Genomic DNA, 21,567 nt, shown 5'->3' with positions numbered 1-21,567 from the left:
GAACTTGTCAGTGGTGGGATTGGGGAGGGTGGACATTTTTTAGGGTCCAGCTATAGCTTTTTGTTTCTAGACGGCCGCAGCAGACTTGGCCGACTGAGTTTCCATCGCTGAAAATGTTAGGCACCTGGGCGTAGCCGGAGCGGGTCTGTGCACTGGGCACCCTGTGGGGACGAAGTAAGCAGGCCCCTTGGAGAAAACACAAATCTAGATGAGACTGCTGCAGATTCCGGGAACTCAGAAGAAATCCAGAGGTGAGATTTGGGCCATCCATTCAGGCCACATGTCCCAGCCTGAAGGAGGACATCTGTGTACACAGGACAGTTTCATGTTTGGCTTTGTCCCCACGCTTCCCTCTTCATGGGCTTCATTTCATATGAATTCTGGTCTTTGGCCTCCAGTCCACTTACAGCAAACAGTACACTGGATGTATAGCATGATCCCCCACTTCTATTATCCTACATTTATTAAAATTAGTCCAAGTAAGCATACCAAAGTTCAAAACAGTATTGCCAATAGCATGGTGATTGCCTCAGATTTTTCTTGCCACCCAAGAGGCTTAGGGACTCAGCAAGATTCTTCTAAATCACATTTTTATTAGAAAACTACTGAGACCACATTATCAGAAAGAAAATGGAAAATAGTGATTACCTAAAGCCCACCGTGGTAACTCAGCTACCACTGGCATTTTACGTGTTTCCCCAGGGGTGGTGGTTTTAGACGTAATCGTATAATGTACATACACTTTTATCCTCCTGGGTTTTTTCCGTTCCATAGCCTGTTTGTCAAACAGGCCCACAGAACCCCTGTGATGTCGATGGTACGTGGGCCGGGTAGCAGGGGAAATAGGATATGAAGCCACACGGTGCACTTCCCTGGACTGCGAACGCCACAGAGCTGAAGTTCTTTTTGTATAAAAATGGATGTGAATATAATTTGCGTGGCGTTTTCCCTGGGACTTGGGTCCCCTCTCCTCCGCCCACTGAAGAGGTTTGAGAAACAACAATGGGCTGTGCCAGGCGGTCTGCGTTCTGGGCCCACAGTCGCTCCTGACTCCTTGTCCCCATCTGGTGGCAACACAATGGCTGCCCACCATGCCGTTTTGGGGTCTGTTATTTCCTATGTTCTGAGGAGTGCTACCAGAAACAGCTGTGTGACTATAACTCATTCTGTATTTCGTATTGTCTCCTCACGATGGCTTTTGAGAAGCAAATCTGACGAATCGTGTGACTCATGAACACACTTGTTTTCATTGCCGTGAGATTTGAGTTAAATAAGGTACACAGTTATGTCCTTTTATATTTTTCCTGTCACCCGAACATCTCCCTGGGTGTGTGTTCTCTTACCCCCGTCACATAAATCCCTGGGGACTGGAGGAGAGTGTGTGTAAACCGTAAGTCCAGCCCCTGCTTACTACGGGTTCTGGCCCTGAGGTTTACTGACAGCTGGCTAATAACTGAAAATCAGCACACGCTTGGAGGGTTTTCTGATGCTGCTGCCAGGCACGTGCTTTGTATTGTAACAGTTTCTGTCCTCAACCTGCGCTCAGCACCTGGGGCTGCTCGGCAGCTCCCAGCTTGCCACCCAGTGCTACGTGACCCTGCCCCACACCTCGCATGAGGACCAGGACACAATCCGAGGGCTGTGCAATGAGTTCAGCGACCATGGAATTCACTGTGCCCTGCGGGATGGTGCAGGGGAGCTAAATGCTGGAATCCACGTGCTCTGTGACAGCAGGAGGAGGTGAACTTTTTCTGTAAGGGGCCAGATAGTAAATATTTTTGGCTTTGCCACATATATACAGTCAGTATTGCACAATTTTTTTTAACCCTTTAAAAATGTTAAAATCATTCTGAGCTTGTGAGTCTTACAAAATAGGCAGAGAGCAGGGTTTATTTGAGGGGTGCAGGTTGTTGACCCCAGTATTAAAGGGGTCGCCACAGATCACTGAATTCCGTGAACAGGCTGCCCAGAGAGAAGACTAAGGAAGTGGTGTATTTCAGGTGTGAGGTCCGCTGGTTCTACCGCCTTCCTCCCCTGACCCTTCTTCCCTGTTCCTTCTTCTTGCCCTTATTCTAGAAGGATCTGAAACAATGCCAGGAATAAAAAATTAACAGCTAAAATGATGTTCCTTCCAGAGCAATTTTCACTCTTACCGGCCTGTGATAAACACTAAATGTTTCCTGAAAGCCAGGCCTGGGCTGGGGCGTGGATTCAAAGCCGATGAAGGCAGCGTCTCCCAAGGATGGAAAGGAGAGGTGTGTGAAGAGCATCGCGAGGTAGCGTGCTGCGTCCCCTGGCAGAAGGGTAAGAGCAGAAGTGGACTGACTGGGGAAGAGATGAAGGTGCGTGGTCGTCAGAGAAGGCTGTGTGGGACGTGCTGTCTCACCCGGATTTGAAAAGTGAGACAGGAATTTGCCAGACATACAGTGGGAAGGTGGAGGGGGCCCTGGAGGTCTTCAGGGCATCAGGATGGGTACATGCAAGGCCTGGACTCTGAAACGGCAGTTGGAAACGTAAGTCTTTCGACGTCGCTGGGGGCTCCGTGTGAGAGGGGACACACTAGCCTGAGTAAGTGTCGGGGCTGAATCCTGTGGCTTGTGTCAGTCAGCTCAGGCTGCCAATCAAAATACACAGCGAGTGGCTTAAACAACAAGTCTACCATCTCCCAGGCAAGGCTGGAAGTCCAAGACCAAGGTGCTGGCGATTTGTTTCCTGGTGAGGACGATCTTCCTGGCTTGCAGACGGCTGCTTTCTCCTAATACCATCGCACTGGGGACTAGGGCCTCAATATATGAATTCTGAGGGACACAAACATTTAGTCTGTGACAGGCTCTACCCCGCAGGAAGAGAATTTAGCTATTCTGGTTTACGAAAACAACCAAACTGATAATTTGTTTGGAATACTCTGACAAACAAGGGCGGAAGGGGTTAGCAGCATGAGAGGTGATAAAGTTATAATGTGGGTAATTGTTGAGACTGGGTGAAGGGCACGTGGAAGTTCATGAACCTGCTCTAACTTGTCAAGTGCTTGGGAAATAACAAGAATTGCCGAAACCAATCCTATGGAGAATAAAGTTGGGAAGGAAGACGCTGGAGACGGAGGAAGCAGGTCACTGCAGTTCCCCCAGGCAGAGCATCGTGCTGCACTCAAGGTGGCTCCTGGGCTGGGCTGCCAGGTAGCTCTCGGCGATTCTCACAGACAGCCACCCGCCTCCTGAAAGGTCAATCCAGATTAGTCTTTCCAGCAGTTTAGGAATGCACCTACCCCCTCACACCCTTGCCAACAGGAAGTATTGGTTTCTGACGTTTGCTCATCTGATAAATAACTTTTGTCCCGAGTGTGGGTGAGTATATATTCTCTTCAGGCTTAGAAGCATAAGAGCAAGGTGCTCTGATAATAACCATGAGTCTCTCTTTTCCATTTGTTAGGACATCTCACCTTGGTGATCTCACTTTTGTCTGTCCTCCAGCTGCCTTTCTGAGAGAATATATCACCTACGAGCCCTTCGTGGGAGAAAAACTAGCCGATGCAACCCTGCCTACTAGGAAATAATTAACGTTAACACTCAGGAGTTGAAGAGCCCCAGTAAAAGGCCACAGAATGGTGTGTTTGCATATGGAACTGAGACAGAACGATGAAGTAAAAATCGTAAAAATCATCCAAGCCTAGTCTTTGGAGCCAGGCGCCGGGGGGCAGGGAGGCAGCCAAGAGGGACCCAGCTCATCTTTCAGAGCAAGTGGGTGGCGCTGTCAAAAATGAAGCTGGACTCCAAGAGCCATGACGCCCCCACGGTTCTCAGTCTGCTGCTTGATTCTAGTGGAATTGACTAGGAACCGGTGTCTTTTGGGAAAAAAAGTTTATCTGAAGTTTAGAAATCCTTTCATTTTTTACTTCAATTTCTTTTTATCTGTTAAATTTAATAATTTAATGTATAATGTAATGCTTTGTATTTTTAGTGTCAAATTAAGTCCCTTTATGTCGGACAGATTCTCATACAGAAAAGACTTTTTAAGTTGATATTTTAAAACGTTTTAAATTTATTTTAAAATGTAGGGCCGGCCTGGTGGCTCAGGTGCTTGGAGCGCTGTGCTCCTAACGCGATTCCCACATGGGCCAGTGAGCTGCGCCCTCTACAGCGAGGATTGTGAACAACAGCTCTCCCTGGAGCTGGGCTGCCGGTGAGCTGCTGTGAGTGGCCCACCAACTACCTGCGACCGACTGAGTCAACCGTGGGAGCCAAGGCTCATAATACCAGCATGGGCCAGGGAGCTGTGTCCTACACAACTAGACAGAGAAACAACGGCTTGAACCGGAGTGGGGAGGGGGTGGAGGTGGGAGGGGAGGTGGAACAAGGGAGGGGGGAAATTTAAACAAAATTTTTTAAATCAAAGCTTGAAAACATGTTTAATATTCAATCTTATTTAATCTAATTTTCCTTAAAGCCTTTCTTTACAAATCTTATTAATCTATTTAGTCATATTTTTACGATCACTTCTAAACTTAAAAAGTAAAACTTTATTGGACGTGCATCTCTTAGTGAGATATATTGGAACTATTCTTTGCAATTAGTTTCTGTAGCCATGAATGAACATTATTTAAGGCTAGAAAAGTTCGATGAGAATTAACAGCTACAAAAAAGAAAAAGAGAAAGTACAGAGAACTATTGGGGATGAATTTGAGCTTGTGGGGCCTAAAGCTTATAGAATTAGAAGAGCTCTTTTTCACAAAAAAAAATACAGGATTATTAATTCAAAGTTAGGTATGAAAGTGCATATTATTTAGAAGGAGAAGAAAAAGTTTACAAATTACAAAAGCTGGTACATACCATAAACCTCACAAATCCAGAAAAATAACATGATATTTTTATTAACTGCTTGACCTCCATATGTGTCAGGCAATTAATAAAAAAAAAAAAAACCTTTTGGCTGCAAAACTTTCCATTACCTTTTCACTTGACAATTTTTTATTACTATTTTGTTAGAATATAAAGATAATTCAGTCTTTCCCCTGCATGGTTGGTCAAAATTTGTTCTTTGATAGTTTAGATACATAAACTATGTGCCTTCACACACAGCTGTCCGCATTGCTGTTCATGCTGCTGCTTCAAACACAGAAATTCTGGTGCATTTTATTTCACGTGGCTCCCATTACAAAAGAAAACGCCAAGCCTCTGTTTAATCTCACATGCTGTACGTGCCTGACAGGAGAGAGATTCCATCTGTCTAGGTACACGTGGGAACCAAATCCTGTGTGTACAATTTTTCATGATTGAAAGAATTTTCCACCAACTAGCTCTGGCTTTGTGAATTTCAAAATCTCCCTCCCCTCCTCCTCCGCCGACTTCTGGTGCCAAGTATCTCAGGGCATGGTCGTATTTCATGTTGATTGTCACATCACGTTTGTAGCTGGGTCACATGTTTGTTGCCATAGCTCATGTTCATACATACGCTTGTGGTCATGTTACATGTTCCTAGTCATGTTACACATTCCAGGTCATCTCAGCGTTTCTTGATCATATCACATATCCATTGTCATGTCACATGTCCAGTCATGTCACATGTTCAGTCGTGTCACATGGTCCCAGTCAAATCACATGTTCACGATCATCATAGTTTCACGATCATGTCACACGGTTCATGGTCGCATCACATGTTCATGATTATATCCCAGGTTCATTATTGTGTCACGTGGTCATAGCACATGTATGTGATCGTGTTGCCTGTTCATGTTCATACCCTCTGGTCAGCGCCTTTGGGGCAGCGTGCCTGGGGCAGCCCAGTGGGAAGTAGGCATTTGCACAGAGACAGCGATCCCTGGTCACACAAGGAGTCAGTGTGAAGCCATAAATGTGTCCCACTAAACCCAAACTTGGTGTCCTCCTGCCAGGCCCCAACATGCCCCCAGCCAACAACGCCCGGCAGGACGGACATATGACGCGGGCACCGGAGCGGAAAGAGGCTGTGGTCGTAAGTGACTGTGATCAAAATAACTGATGTTTGCAAATTTGACAACACGTGACCCTGTGAAGACTTGTCTGGACCCCCACCAGCCCCGGGGCAGGGGGTGAGTCCTGAAGCCTGTCTCCTGGGTTGCAGGGGGAGTCCAGCTCCGGGCAGTGGTGTCGGGCTTGCACACGTGCCTTGATGATGGCCAAGGGCATCTTTACACTAAAAGCCACAGCACTTCCCATTAAGTTCATCTAAATCTAATTTGTACAGGGAGAAGGAATGAGTGACACCGTTGACAAGTGACAGCAGGTGAGATTGCCCCATGTGAAAATAGAGTACGGATTTGTAGTATCGTTTTGGCAAAAACCAGTGGCTGTTTTCCCACAAGTGGAGGAACTCACAAACATCCAATTGTCTCCAATACTGTTCCTTTTACTTCAGGGTGTTACCTTGGTCGGAAGTGAGTGTGGACTTCTCCCTGTCTTCCTGAAATCACACAAAATCTGCAACTGAGACCTGTCAGTGAAAGCACTGGCCACACGCCACATGCTTCCTTGTGGCAACAAGAGCAGAAGACACCTCTGGGCTGGCGTTCCCAGCGTGCTTCCTGCAAATACTGAGTATTCGAGTTACGTGAGAGACAGACAGTGAGGTGAGGTCTTGGACTCGCCAAAAGTTGTCCCCTGGGACCGGCCCGGTGGCTCAGGCGGTTAGAGCTCCATGCTCTTAACTCCGAAGGCTGCTGGCTCGATTCCCACATGGGCCAGTGGGCTCTCAACCACAAGGTTGCCGGTTCAACTCCTTGAGTCCTGCAAGGGATGGTGGGCTCCAGCCCCTGCAACTAAGATTGAACATGGCACCTTGAGCTGAGCTGCCGCTGAGCTGCCGCTGAGCTGCCGCTGAGCTGCCGCTGAGCTGCCGCTGAGCTGCCGCTGAGCTGCCGCTGAGCTCCCGGATGGCTCAGTTGGTTGGAGCGCGGGCTCTCAACCACAAGGTTGCCGGTTAGACTCCCGCAGGGGATGGTGGGCTGTGCTCCCTGCAACTAACAACGGGCCTGGAGCTGAGCTGCGCCCTCCACAACTAAGATTGAAAGGACAACAACTTGACTTGGAAAAAAGTCCTGGAAGTACACACTATTCCCCAATAAAGTCCTGTTCCCCTTCCCCAATAAAATCTTTTAAAAAAAAAGTTGTCCCCTGGATGAAACAGGGTGCCCCTCCTCAGGGTTCTTACCTCTCTCTGCTCTACTATCTGAGGACCCCCCTCCTTTCTCCCTCATCAGAGGTGGAAAATGCATCGCCCCCGGTAACCACGGTTCTCAATCCTTCCCCAAATGTGCAGCGTGCCAACGTGGGCCAAGTCGTCATGTGCGCCCCAGTTTGTTCTACACAGAGGTAGAGCCACAAGACCAGGGAAGACGGAAGCTCGCCCATGGGGTCTTGGTACCTGGATCAGCAGGGCTTCCTCCAACGTGGGAGTGGTCCTTTGCAGGATGCACCCCTGAGACGGTGCACACAGGGAGGCTCCAGGGTGGGTGACACACGAGCCTTCCTTCCGTGACCGCCAGCTTCCCCCAGCACCAGCCGTGCCCAAGAGCACGGGGCCTGGGCAGTGTCTGCCACCCACAGCCTACAATAAACACCTTTTTTTTTTATAAGGAGGGCACAGCTCAGTGGCCCTTGTGGCGATCGAATCGGCAACCTTGGTGTTATTAGCACCACGCTCTAACCCACTGAGCTAAGTGGCCACCCCTAAACACCTTTCTTTTAGGCAAGGCTGGACTCTCACAAATCAAGTACTACCTGAGTGATGCTGGGAGTGAGACAGGGAAAGTGAGTTGCACTCCTCGGCCATGGCGGGTGGAGGGCTGGTTTGGGGTCCAGTGGAGGGTGGAGACCGTGAAAGGGCAGTCCCAGAAAGTGGGCTGTTTGGGCTTCAGTTAAGAAGCAACTCTTCTTAGCAAATGGGATTAAAAATGTCTCTTCTGTTATCCCTGCCTCCTGAACCCCCAGCCTAGAAATCAGGGGACAGGACATAGCCAGGGACAGCATGCCAGTCGAACATCCAAAACAGGCAACCAGCTTGCAGACGCAGAAAAGAGAAAGGAGGGCAGCCCCTTTGCATTCCCTGGGTAGTGGAGCCCTGAGCGACCACCTGGACTCCTTTGGTGAGAGCCGCCCAGAGGCCCTGGGTCACATTGCAGCTCCCGGGCTGGCCACGCTCTGTCCTAGGAGGCTGGCCCCACGCAGGACTGGGACCCACACTCAGGAGTCAGGTCCAGCCTCTGCACCTTGCACCCGCCAGCCTTTGTTTCTTCCTTTCTTTTAAGCCATGGCTTTGAAATCTTACAAAATCCAAACGAATCGGAGCCTAGGTTACAAGTATATCTTGCTGTTTTTCGTTCATCAGAAGCCTTGCCAAGGTTTTTATTTTTAAATGTGGGGCTTAAAATATATCACCCGCAGCTCCCAGCCAGGAAGGGAAGCCAAAGTAATGCACTGTCTTCCTTAGAACATATGGCAAGTCACTGCCGCCGGAATTAGAAGAAATCAGAAGAGAAAGGATGTTCTGATACAAAATAAAAATGCGAGTTTAGTGCATGGAAATGGGCAAAGCTTCATGACACCAAAAGCTGTTTTCTGAGGGAATTTTTAAACTATGGCGTTGGTGGAAAAGGGGATAAAGAAGTAAAGGGGGAAAGGCATCCCCAGAGCTGACCTAGACACTGGCAAGCTGGAGGCCCCACCTGAGATCAGACACAGGAAGGGGAGGGGAGGCGGCACCCCCATACCACAAGGTAATTTAGGGTGTCGTTGAACATTTACAGCCGCCACCCCTCTCCCCAAGGTTCCTGGCAGGGATGAGCCCTGCTGCGCGGCCTGAATGGTACTCAGCAGCTCCTTTTCTTTCTCCTGGCTTTCAGTTTCCATCTTCCTCCCTTTTCACTCTGCCTCTGGGTCCTTTAAAGCAACCTGATTGCACCGCCAGATACACAGTTGCAAACTAAGGTCATCTACCCGCAGGGGGCAGCTTCAACAGCTTATGGTGCTTGAACTATTTTTAAAAGGCTTATTTTTTAGCATCTTTAATGTACTGTTTTTCTGTTTGTTTCAATCTTTTGGTTGTTTAATCTAAAACCCCTAATTCTCTTTCTGTGCTCTTACAATCCTGGGGGTTTCCACGTCTCTCTTCTGCTTTCCGTGCAGACTGTATTTATTATTATTGCCACTGAGGATCTGACCACGTAGAAAGTAGGGAATTTTATGTCATGTTACTGGATAGTCAACGTTTTAGATATTTGGATTTATTATTGGCGTTAGAGTGTCATCAGAAAAAAATGTACTCAACAGAAGGAGCTGGGTGGCGGTGTAATTGTAGAGGTATTAGGTTAATACATAATGGATAAGTCTGTGTAGTGGAGAGTTTTTATTCATCATAAAATTTTCAAATGACTCACAGATGCACAGCCCTTGCAGCTGTTCCTTCCTCACTAATGGCCCGAGGCTCTGACTCAGAGCGGAGTTTGTGCCAAAGGATTTTGGCAAGGACTCCCGGTTCTTGTGAGACTCCCTGGGAGGAGATCATTCATTGTCAGCAGGCGTGATGATGACAAACCAATAAAAGGCTGAATGGGGCAGGCTGGTGATGAAGGAGGCTGGACCCCTGCATGTTAAGAAAGCTGTTTTGGAGCTGCTTTCAAAAAGCAATGAATTGATCTCAAAATTCTTAGCATTGATTTACAGAAATCTGTTTCTATTGACAAAATCTGCTTTTTCCCCCAGGTCAAAGCAGAGCGGCTGGGAATACAAGCTCGAGGACAGAACTGCAATTGGAAGAGCGAATTCCGCCACCGAGCCCCCCACCAGCACCCACAAAGCTTCCACCACACCTTCACCGGCTAGCGCAGGGAGTGTTTGTCAGAGTTCGACCACGCAGCCCTCGTGATGTCCCCCATCACACCAGCCTCCAGGGCCCAGCTGCTCAAACTGGACCCGATAGGAATCACCAAGGGTGTTAGCGAAAATGCTGACTCCTGACTTAGTGGTCTTGGGTGGGAGCTCAGGACCAAAGAAACAAGTGAGGAGACTGATTTTATTCACGCTGCGGGAGGAGAGGCCCCACCCAAAGACCAGGGTCTTGCCAAGGGTGGTCTCACCTTGGACTTTTACAGGGAGGGGACAGAGTAATCACATGCAGGGTACTTTTGACGTCAGTGTCATTCGCCAAGCGCCGTCTTGGTCAGTTAGCTGAATGGAATATGCTCATCTCCGTGTCTAGCTGGTTTCAGGGGACAGCTCTATGCTCAGCTAGGCAGTCGTGAGACAAACAACAGGAAATTGGGGGAGGAGGGTCTGTGTATAAAAGGTATCTTCTGTGAGTCCTATGGGAGTCGTGGGAAAGAGCAGACAGCAAGTCTTATCTAAATTGCATGGGAAAGTGGGGGAGTCTCAAGGTCGCCATTTCCTGGAGCCCAGGTAAGGTCATGGTTGTCGGTGCCAATGGTCTGTATTTCGGACCAATGCCAGTGACTCGGAGACAGGTGGCACAGGACCAGACTTTGAGAAACTGTTTTGGGGCGTTGCAGTGATGCAGGCGCAGCCCATGTCACCCCGGTAACACTGTGTCATTCCTCGCTTAGCGTCGCCTGTCCTGTGATAACCTGAGATGCCCGGGAGTGGCGAGTCACCCAAGCCCTCGCCAGCGTTCGCTGTTACTTCTGCTCACGATGTGGCTTTTCCAGGTCTTAAACGTGGGAGACCTCGGGCCACTGAAAGCTGTTCCCACAGGAACAGAGGGCCTCACCACCCCTGGCGCACAGCCGGTCTGTAGCGTGGATGGCCTGACCCGCCAGGGCAAGTTACCAGCCTCTGCCTTCTCTCTTCAGTGACCTTGACTGGCCCATCCCTTCTCACCTGGACTTGGTTTGACCAGAACCACCTGGGTGTCCCCAAGACAACCCTTGGTGCTAGGCAGGTGGTGGCTGCTCCCAGAGGTCACAGGTGCTTCCTACTGCCTCCTCCCCATTCCAGTGCACTGGCCAGGGCCCGCGGAATGCAAAAAGCACACGGATGCAGCGATCTGAGGACACTACATGGGAGCTGGCTCCAAGCTACGGCCAAGGGACGCTGCAGGGCAAGAGAGGGAGCAGCTCCCAGAAACTGGGAGGCAGGGGACTGCATGAAACTGGCAGTAGTGGGAGGGACCTGACCCATGGTGACCCAAACATAACACCCCCCACTTTCCTGCTACCCTCTGAATTCTCACAGCGCCTCCATTGGCCAGCCCCCCTGGAAGCCAGAAGCAGGGAGCTGCCGGAGCCACCTGTGCAGCTGGCCCTCAGGGCACAGAGCAGGAGGCAGGAGGGAAGGGGACCTGGAGGGGCCAGCACCTCTGCCTTCCCTGTGGGAAGGGCCAGCTTTTTCCTTAACATGGTAGGAACTCCTTGAAAAGAGTCTGCAAGGGAACACCTCTTCCCGGGGACAGCGGGCACCTCTGACGACACTGAGTGTGTTTTCATTCATTGGCTTCTATATTTTTATTTATTTGCTTCTATATTTGTGCTTTTAGCAATGTGTGTGTGATTTGATAATAAAATCTAATACGACTGTTTTAAAACATAAGCGGTGACACAGAAAAACGCTAGAGCAGCTGTCTATTTGTGACCGTCCCTCGGAGAGTGGCCTGGGACTCTGCATCATCCGCGTGGCCAAGGGGAGAGGCCCGTGGAATCCAGGCGCTGTGCTGAGATCTGGGGGTGGGTGCAGGACCGACCGACACCAGGTACGTACGGCTCCAAGGTGAGTGTGCTGGCTGAGTCATGTCATCCTGACAGCAGCTCCCGGGGTCAGTACAGACCCGTATGTGGAGGGCACGGCACCCAAAAGACTGCCCTCACTCCATGCACCAGCCAAATTGTAGGGGTTCCAGGCCACTGGTGCTTCTAACCAACTGGCTATAAATTCGAGGGTTCCAATGACTCCTCCAGTTCAATCATTTGCTAGAACGACTCACAGAACTCAGGAGAGCACTATTCTGAAATCTGTAGTTCTATCATAAAGGATACAGGGGCCGGCCTGGTGACTCAAATGGTGGGAGCTTCGTGCTCCTAACTCCGAAGGCTGCCGGTTTGATTACCACATGGCCCAGTGGGCTCTCAACCACAAGGTTGCCAGTTCGACTCCCGCAAGGGATGGTGGGCTGCACCCCCTGCAACTAGCAACAGCAACTGGACCTGGAGCTGAGCTGCACCCTCCACAACTAAGACTGAAAGGACAACAACTTGACTTGGAAAAAAGTCCTGGAAGTAAGTACACACTGTTCCCCAATAAAGTCCTGTTCCCCAATGAAATCTGTAAAAAAAATAAAATAAATAAAGGATAAAATCAGGACCCGCCCCGTCCAAAGAAGGGACAAACAGGGTCAGCCTCGAATGCACAGCCTCCATGCCCTTACGTGCCACCCCAACCAGGAAGCTCATATGGGCTTCCAGTGTCTGGAATTCTTATCGGGGTTTATTACAGAGGCCTGACTGAATCACTGGTCACTGGTCACGTGATTGAACTCAATCTCTGTACCCTCCCCCCGGAGGTCAAGGGGTCTGGCTGATACCTCTTGGCTGAAAGTTCCAATCCTCTGAACCCCTGGATGGTCTTTCTGGTATGATGGGCCCCCACCCAGAAGCTACCTGGGGGCTGCCATGACACCTGGTCAGTATAAGCTCAGGTGTGGTGGGAGGAGTTAGAGGCCTCCTGGGGGGGCGGCGCAGAGACTGGCCAAATTCTTTGATGTGCAACAGCTTCCCAGCAGCACCACAAGGGACCAAAGGAAACTCCAAATCATCCCTGAGAGCTGCCCCAAGAGCCATCCTTTGTGGGGACAGCAGAGGGTGGTAACGTGTCTGGCAATGTTCTCTTGGCAGACCAGGTACCCAAAGCTCATAAAGTTCTCAGGAGAAGGCCCCAGACATTCAGGACATCTTAGCGGGAGGCAGCATTTGCTGCAAATTCTCCTCGCAGGAATGCTGGTATCGCCTCCGCAACAACAAAAGCAAGTATTGCTAGAGTCACAGTTGACCAAAGGTTGCGCACGGATTCACTCTGACACCATATGTTTGGATTTTAAATAGCATTCTTCTGAGTCAATGTCACTTTGGGGATTTAGCTTCCTAGTTATTCTTTAAAGGGACTGACTTGTAGTTTCAGGAAGTAAATTCTTTTAACTTATTTAAATAGTTACAGGCTGAGACAACTCTATCTATGTGATTAGTCTGTTTGCATGTTGTTCCCACCACTGACATTGTGTAGTTGCTGACACGCTCTCTGTGTGACTAAAGAAACCATTTGGGGACATCGTCTGCTTTTGCTTGCAAGAGCAATGTTAGGATGGAAAAAATCCACTTCTGGTAGCTTCCTTCCCCACCGCCTCGGTGTGTCCTTTTGGGTGAGATTCTTAACTTTTCAGCATCTCTACTTTCCCATAAAACAGAATTAATAACACTTGCTCACACTGCAGTGAAATAACATGATGCCTGGGATTTGTTTAAACGACTTAAGGGGCGAAAAAAGGATGGAAAACAGATGAAATAAAATTGGAAAATGTTAATAGTTTTAAAGCTGAGTGATAAGCACACAGAGATTCATCGTACTCTTCTCTCTACTTCTGTGCGTGTGAAAATGTCCAAAATGAAAAGGCTAGAAAATAATGACACCTGCCCTGGTCTCCCGCACCAGAGCGCGGCGACCCGAGCACTGTCCTTAGAGCACCTCTGGCTCCTTGGAGATGCTACGTAAACACAAGCCTGAGTTACTACCCTGTAGCCCTCAAATGATTGCATCACACTTAAGTGTTGTTGACAAGGAGACAGAAAATAGATGGGGACCCAGGGGAAGAATGGCCGTGAAAGAGGGAGATAAAACTTTCACAGCATCAAATCCTCCCAGAGGATCAGTCTTCATATGACAACTGGAGGCCCATCTGGGCAAACTGGTGATGCATCAAATAAATCTACAATGTATCAAAAGTATATTGCTCGGTGGCTGACAATTTATTTCCGGAGTTCCAGATGCACAATATTTCCAGTCTCCTAAATGATAAATAATACATTTTTATTTATAAATCACTAGTTCCCAGAGGCAGGTGAGTACACAGAACAAAAATACGCTGCTGCAGAAGCTGGTTAATTTCCACCAGCCCAACACCCAGTAACGGGTGGTTTATTGAGTTTGGGGTATCAGTGAGCCAACGGGAGAAGCCACTATGTTGAGGAAACTGCCAGTGGCAGCACAAAGGCTGTGTTACGGGAAATGCAGTGGGAGTCACGTAGAACGATGATAGAGCATAGAAGTCTGTGCCGTGGAAGTCATCAACAAACTTGGCCCTGCCTGGAAGACGTGCGTTTGAGAAGACATATTGGTGGCTTCCCACAAACCCTTGATCTTTCTATGATAGTATAAAGAAAATTAGCTAAAGACTAGTACTAGATCTGGTGTAAAAACCTCAGAAAGGAACAGAATGCCTCATCATTATGTCAATAACATGCCTCCAAGATCTGGACCTGAGTTTGTCTCACAGACAAGGTGCCGGCTTGGGGGGGGGGGGGAGTGCACAGAGTTTCAGTCCTTGTGCCTCACAGATGACATCCACAACTCAAGGGGTGAAAATCATGAAAAAAAGGCAATGTGGATCTTTCTGAAAGTAAAAAAAAAAGTGTCCCAAATTATTCTGTAGCTCAAGGACTCCCTAATTTTTGTAAGACGTAGAACAAACATGAGTATACAGAGAGGTCTTCGGGAATTCAGGGGTGCTGGTGATGGAAACGAGACGGAAGGGGAAGCGTATCTTTGTTAGCAAACCCTTTGCTCATGGGGTAACCAGATGGTGTAAAATGGGGTCACAGGGAAATCTTGGAGTAAGAAATACTTTTAAAAGAAAACTTGGAAAACTTTCGTACATAATTACCCAAACTTAAGCTAATTATAAGTGATTCCATCTCGTTGCTAAACAAGCCTTCTAAAGATCCTTATTAGGCAAGAGTTTGTGTTCCTTGTTCATATTGAAAGTAGGGAAAGGAGACACCCAGTGCTGGGAGGACAGCCATGATCTGCCTTCAAGGCACAGTGGGGCTGAAGGGAGCCTGAAACTTGTCCGGACAATTTTCTCCCCGTACAAGGACCTGGGGAGATTCCTTCTGGCTCTGGAATTTGTGAGCACATTCTGTTTCCTGGTAACCAGTTTATTCTTTAATCTTTCCAGTGATCCTGATTAATATCTGCACATAACAAGAGTGCATTTATTTGTAGACAAATACACGTTGACGCAGCGGAACAGAAGTACCGTCCAGTCTGATAGGCAGCGAGAGAGATCACACAGCCGCCCAGAAGGTCCAGCCCAGGCTTTGTTCTCTCTCTCTCTCTCTCTCCCTCTGAAAATACGTGCTGCACAAAACGAAACTCTTTCCTCGTTGAAAATATGCCGCAGAAAATGAAACTGTTCTCTGACGTCTCAAAAGATGGCAAACATTCATTTCAGCAAGTTTAGGAAAACAGTGAAGAATGAGGGGCCAAGAAGAAAAAGAACTTTTTTTTAGCTTGCTGCTCCTTTTGGTGCTAACTTTGTGCTGTCCCCAGGGCAGGAGGGCAGGGTGCCAGCTCCGCCCCTTTCTCTTGGGCGTTATCTTGGGTGGGTCTCTCCAGATGGGGCCACAGCAGATCTGAGGCCCTACAAAGGCCAGTTGTGGCCAGCTGGCCGGCAAGGAGGTGGGAGAGGGGCCCGCAGCCAAACCCCTGCCTCTCCGTCCCCCCACTCCTCCTCAGCCAGGCGTGGCTGGAGCCCCTCCAGGTGGGAGTGTCCAAGCCCCGGGGGGCCTGAGAGGGCAAGAGGGCAACCTTCCCAAGGACTCTGACAGCTTTGCACAGCTAGGAAGCAGGACAGGACTTGACAGCACGTTTCAGTGGCTCCCTCAACTGCATAACTCCCTAGGGGAACTGTGGGCGGAGTACCTAACCCGGCCTTCCAGCGTCATCCATGGAGGCCTTGGCCATCCATAGCAGGGAAGGAGGAAACCGTGCAGTAAATCAATGAAACACGTCTGCTCTTCTGATGGCTTCAATATGCCACTATAAGGGTCTAAATAGAGATGGAAAGCGTACTGTCTTAGGGTTCTCCAGAGAAACAGAACCAGTAGAGTGGAGAAACACACACACACACACACACACACACACACACACACACACATATGAAGAGAGAGAGAGAGAGAGAGAGAGAGAGAGAGAGAGAGAGAGAGAGAGAGAGAGATTGAGTTTAGGGAGTGCGTTGTGCCATTGAGGGTGCTGTCGAGGCTGAAATTGGCTGGGTGGGCGGGCAGGCGGGATATACTGGTAAGAGCTGATGTTGCAGTGGTCTGTCTCCTGGTGGAAGCCCCGCCTCTTCCAGGGACCTCAGTCTCTTCCCCGGCCTTCAGCTGACTGGGTGAGGCCCACCCACGTTGTGGAGGACACCCTGCTTTTCTCAAGAGCCCACTGATTCGAAGGTTAATCACATCTAGGAAACTACCCTCCCAGCAACATCTAGATTTGTGTTTAGCCACAGCACTGGCTGCGCTAGCTCAGCCAGCTGACACATAAAACGGACCATCGAGGTGCCAAAGCTCAGGAGACACCATCTGCCCCACACAGCTGAGCCCGCTCCCAGGGCTGTGGCACTCCCTCATGGTGCTACATAGCTTCCTGCGCTTCCTCAGCCTGTCTGAGCATGTTAGCAGCCCCCCCACACACGCACAAGGGGAGCTACGCACAGCTGGCTCAACGCCAGCCCGCTGTCTGCCCCAAACCCCAAGCCGCCTGTTGTGCAGTTTGGTGTCCTCCACTGTGACTTGCTCCATCCTGCCAGTGGTTATCGGTTTCAACCGTTCGTTGACCTAGTCAAGAAATATTCTCTCTCTCTCTCTCTCTCTCTCTCTGTCTCTCTCTCTCTCTCTCTCTCTCAACAGAGTTATCATTCAGCCTTAAAAGGGAAGGAAATTCTGACCCATGTCACAACATGGATGAACCCTGAGGACAGCATGCCAAGTGAAATAAGCCAGTCACAAAAGGACAAACACTGCATGATTCCACTCAGGTGAGGTGCCTAGAGGATTCACAGCGACAAAGGGCAGAGCAGTGACTCCCAGGGGCTGGGGGACAGGCAGTGGGGACCGATGTCCGACAGAGCCCCTGCTTCCCAGAGGAGAGAGCTCTGTGGATGGATGGATGGTGGGGACGCAGCACAGCACTGTCAGTGAGTTCAAGGTCGTGGGGTTGTACGCTCACAAATGGTCAAAATGGCAAACTTCATGATACGTGTATTTTACCACAAGTCTGTTTTATTGCTTCCAAATATTTGGGGATTTTCCAGTTATCTTTCTGCGATTGATTTGTAGTTTAATTCTCTGTGGTGGGAGGACATGCTTTGTGTGACTTACATCCTTTTAAATTCCTTGGTACCTGAGTGTACTTGCTGGCTGGCTCTGTCCGGATGGGGGTTATCGTGTGTCCACGGCTCACTGACCTCATCAAGAAATGGTGTCTCTGAAGGCTTTTTATCGGATTATAGAATTGAGTAATTTGGAGAATTCTTGGAGCATGCACTATATGACAGCATTTGAACAGTTCCTGGCGTGAGGTGTGCGAGACCCTGGAGTAGTGTATAAAAACGAAACTCCAATCAGAACAAAAAGTAGGTGAGCTTGCACTTAGCATAGAAACCCAGCACGGGAGCTGGCACCCTGTCGGCTCTCAATGACGAATTAATAAGCAAACGAGAGATGTAAATGAGGAAAAGAAAACCATACAAAGAGACCTTGCAGGATAACTAATTAGAAATCAATTCGAAGAACTGCCGTCTTCTGTGTGACATTAAAATCTAACGAGCGACTCTCAAAGCGTGGTCCATGGGTCTGAAGACCCCCCAAGACCCATTCAGGGAATCTGTCTGGTCAAAACCATTTTATAACAATACGAAGGCGTTACTTGGCTTTTCACAGTGGCATTTGCAGTGCTGGCAAAAACACAACAGTGGGCAGAACCGTGGGGCCCTCTGCCTGTCTGGATCAAGGCCGTGATACCCAATTCTACTGCTTGTCACTGTGCCCTCCATCACCAGGCACTTGCCGTAAAAAAGGAGTTTCACTACGAATGTCCTTGACGGAGCAGCATTTATTAATCTGATGAAGTCTTGACCACTGAGTATGCAACTTTTTAATATTCTGTGCAAGGAAATGGAAAGGACACATTCAGTTCTTCTCTGCAGACCCAAGTCCAGCAGCCGCCGGGAGGAAGAGCCCTGCTACGACTGAGCTGACTTAGGTGTTGTTTTTCGTGAAACACCTTTTTGACCTGAAAGAACAAGGGACAGGCTTCGCGGTACTTGGCAGGTATTTTCTTAAAAATGAACAAAGTGAGTTAGTCACTTCAAAGAAACCAATGGACAGTGTTTGCTTTCAGTGATGAAATTTGAGTTTCCAGTAAAAATTAGAATTCTGGAAGTCCTGGACTTGTCACGAATTTGATCTCTGCACAACCCTTAAAGACTTCTCTGATGAGGCAGGTGGTGATATTTGCAACTGTGATTTTTGAATATTGTCTAGTGAAATGTGTCAACATTTAGAATATTTGCATAATTCAGTGAATTCATATTTTCCAAACGACCAAATGGCCATGTTACAAAGTCACGTGTGGGTAATAGGCCCATTTGAAGTGCCCAGGAGACCAGTGGGTTTCAGTCCAGCAGTACAGAAAGTTCACTGATGTGGTGTCAGAATCCACACTGCAAAGGACCTTTGAGAAACAGCCACGGGTCAGTTTGGGTGGAGTATCTATGTAAATGCCCTTCCATTTTCCTACTACATATCTCGGCCAGGCCAAATTCTCTTCACACACGTCAACTAAAACATTAGATCACAACAGGCTGAGCACAGGAGCAGATATAAGAACATAGGTGTTTTCTAGCAAGCTGTGTAGATATTAAAGAGCTCCCCCCAAATGGAAAACAAGTCCACTTGTCTAATTTTTTGAAAGTAATTCTTTTTCATAAAATGTTATTTATGTTGTCGTAGAATAACATGGAATAAGTTTCGTACCATAACTTTAAATAAATTAATGAAGGTCTTTTAAAACAATCTCTTAGTTTTCATTCCTAACACCGTACGCTTTCAGGAACCCAAAGCCAGCTGTGAAGTGTGACGTGGCAGTCTCCACCGGGACAGTTCATGGTGGTGCAAAGGGACTCATTCCAAGAGCTCCAGGGGAATGTAAGTCTAAACTTCCCAATTCTTCATGTTTAGAAAATTCCTTACCTTATAAATTTAACCTCGTGAGTATTTCAGAAGGTAGGAGGGGGAGAAACATAGCTAAGGAAACTTGGAACCGAAGGGTCTTAAAAATCATCGCCAACAGCCTCAGCTGCACCGGAATGAGAAAACAACAGAACAATAGAAAACAACAAGTGTGGGCAAGAGCGGGGAGAAACCAAAACCCTTGGGCACTGCTGGTGGGAATGTGAGATGGTAGAGCTGCTGTGGAAGATGATATGACAGTTTCCCACCCCCGCAACTTAAAAATCACCGTATGATTCAGCACATACCTAAGAGAATTGAAAGCAGGGACTCGAATGTGTGCAGCCATGTTCATGGCTGCCTTATTCACAATAGCCAAGGGGTGGAAATAACCGAAGTGTCTGTCTGCAGATGAATAATTAAGCAAACTGGAATATAGCCAGCAATGTAATGCCAACAATGGAATACTACTCAGCCGTAAATAGGAAGGAAATCCTGACACCTGCTACAGCATGGAGGAACCTGGAGGACGTCATGCTAAGTGAGGAAAGCCAGGGGGCCTTCGAGGAATTGGATCACTCTTCATAACAAACTACAAAGAGAAGTTCGATACTGCTTCTTGGTCCCAGTTCTCAGACCAGCAAGTGGTGCACACCTGACTGGAAGCTTCAGGCAGAGGTGGGCTTTGTCCACCGTCGCTCCTGGGACCTCCCACATTGGGCGGCAGTGTATAGGGCAAACCAACAAAGTCAGTGAGGCTCTCTGAAGGCTTTTGTTGTTGTTACTTTTGTAACTTCAATGAGAAACAGATTTTTACAAAAATGACATCACAGACAATGCCTCTTGACTATGAGCCTAACTTAGAAACTTGGCCCAATCACACGGGCAATGAAGGCAGCAGTTTGCTTTGAAAAGTTGTTGGCAGCAAGAAAGCATCACAGTCACTCTGCCACTTGCAGGACTAACCCCTTCATCTTTCCTCAGGAGCAACACAAGTGTCACAGGCCAGCTTCAGGGCCTTGTCATCTACCTGACATCTGGGCAGCTCTGTGGTGTGACCTTGCAACTGAGACCGGGAAGATGCAACTGCATGAAATGGGAGACCCAGAGAGAAGCTTCTGCCATGGACACAACTGTCCTGGGGTAGGTGGTTGGGACCAACGCTTTCACTGGGAAAGTTATCTGAAGCCAGTGCTTCAGGGCACAGCCAGGACCTGGTATTCGTCCACTGCAGTGTCTATATTATTAGCTGTTTTTTTCTGGTGGGCATGCCTGGCTAGCAGGCAAGTATTGCAGCCCAGGGGCCCAGCCCAGTGCCCTCCCGAGTGAATCCTCAATAAACGTTTTACTAATGAGCAGATCTGAAGTCACTGATGGAGAGACACGCCAGGTAAGCCGCATAACCAGGTGGGAGCCCCCTGCCAGGAGGGGCCTGGTATGGATCTGCAGTGAGCAAGCACGGCCCCGGCCTCTGCTGACTGTGGATGGGGAGGGGACCCCGTGATAACTCATGCTGCTAGGACCCGGTGCACTGTGATCACTGCCACCAGCGCGCAGGCTCCAGGCTCCCCCTCACAGTCCTGCCTGGCCAGCTGTGTTCTGGGCTTCGGATTTCCTCATGTTAGGTCACCCCAAAATTGTGTCACCCCCAAATTCAGATGTTGAGTCCTAACCCTCAGGACCTCAGAATGTGACTGTATTTGGAGACGTTACAATGAGGTCATTGGCATGGACCCTACCCAGTATGACTGGTGTCCTTATAAAAATGGGAAATTTGGACACAGAGAGGCACACAGGGAGACAAGACACCATGTGACGATAAAGGCAGAGATTGGGGTGAGGCTTCTACAGGACAAGGAATGCCAAAGATGGCCAGCCAACCACCAGCTGCTAGGGAAAGATCCTCCCTCAGCCTCAGAAGGGACCAGCCCTGCCCACAGCTTGATCTTGGACTTTAGGCCTCCAGAGGAGAATGAATCTCTGCTGTTTAAGCGGCTCAGTTTGTGGTGCTTTGTTCTGGCGGCTCTAGCAATGTAATATACCTGGTGTCAGGAGACTCACGCAGACTACACAGAAAGGATTATTGGGTGTGCCCAGTGGGAAACTGCATTCCTTAGAGCTCACCCTGCTGGGCCACCTGATTCTAGCTCCTCACTGCCTCTATTTTACAATCGAAGTTGTAGAGAACGGGTGATGAGGCAAATCACTTTTGTTTATGGACATGAACATGAAACGCGTGGTGAGGGACGACCCTCACCTCATGCCCCGTGCTCCCACCCAGAGCATTTTGCCAGCTCGTTCCAATACTC

General features: G+C 48.8%; 1 long non-coding RNA gene across 2 annotated transcripts; it reads left to right on the top strand.

Annotated features, from left to right (window-relative positions):
• Positions 1 to 16,743: 16,743 nt before the first annotated feature.
• LOC148754728 (uncharacterized) lies at positions 16,744 to 21,226 on the top strand. Of its 2 annotated transcripts, none has more exons than XR_016019596.1 (3): positions 16,744 to 17,064; positions 19,140 to 19,234; positions 20,243 to 21,226. It is a non-coding gene; the product is annotated as an uncharacterized LOC148754728 (long non-coding RNA). The 2 variants fall into 2 exon arrangements; XR_016019597.1 differs by having other exon boundaries at positions 19,670 to 21,226.
• Positions 21,227 to 21,567: the final 341 nt, after the last annotated feature.

The sequence above is a fragment of the Rhinolophus sinicus genome, chromosome 17 (genome assembly GCF_057876585.1).
Source record: "Rhinolophus sinicus isolate RSI-liver-muscle chromosome 17, RSI-T2T, whole genome shotgun sequence".
In the NCBI taxonomy this organism is placed as follows: domain Eukaryota; kingdom Metazoa; phylum Chordata; class Mammalia; order Chiroptera; family Rhinolophidae; genus Rhinolophus; species Rhinolophus sinicus.
Note: the sequence above shows the minus strand (reverse complement) of the source record. Positions and strands in the feature narration are given on the sequence as shown.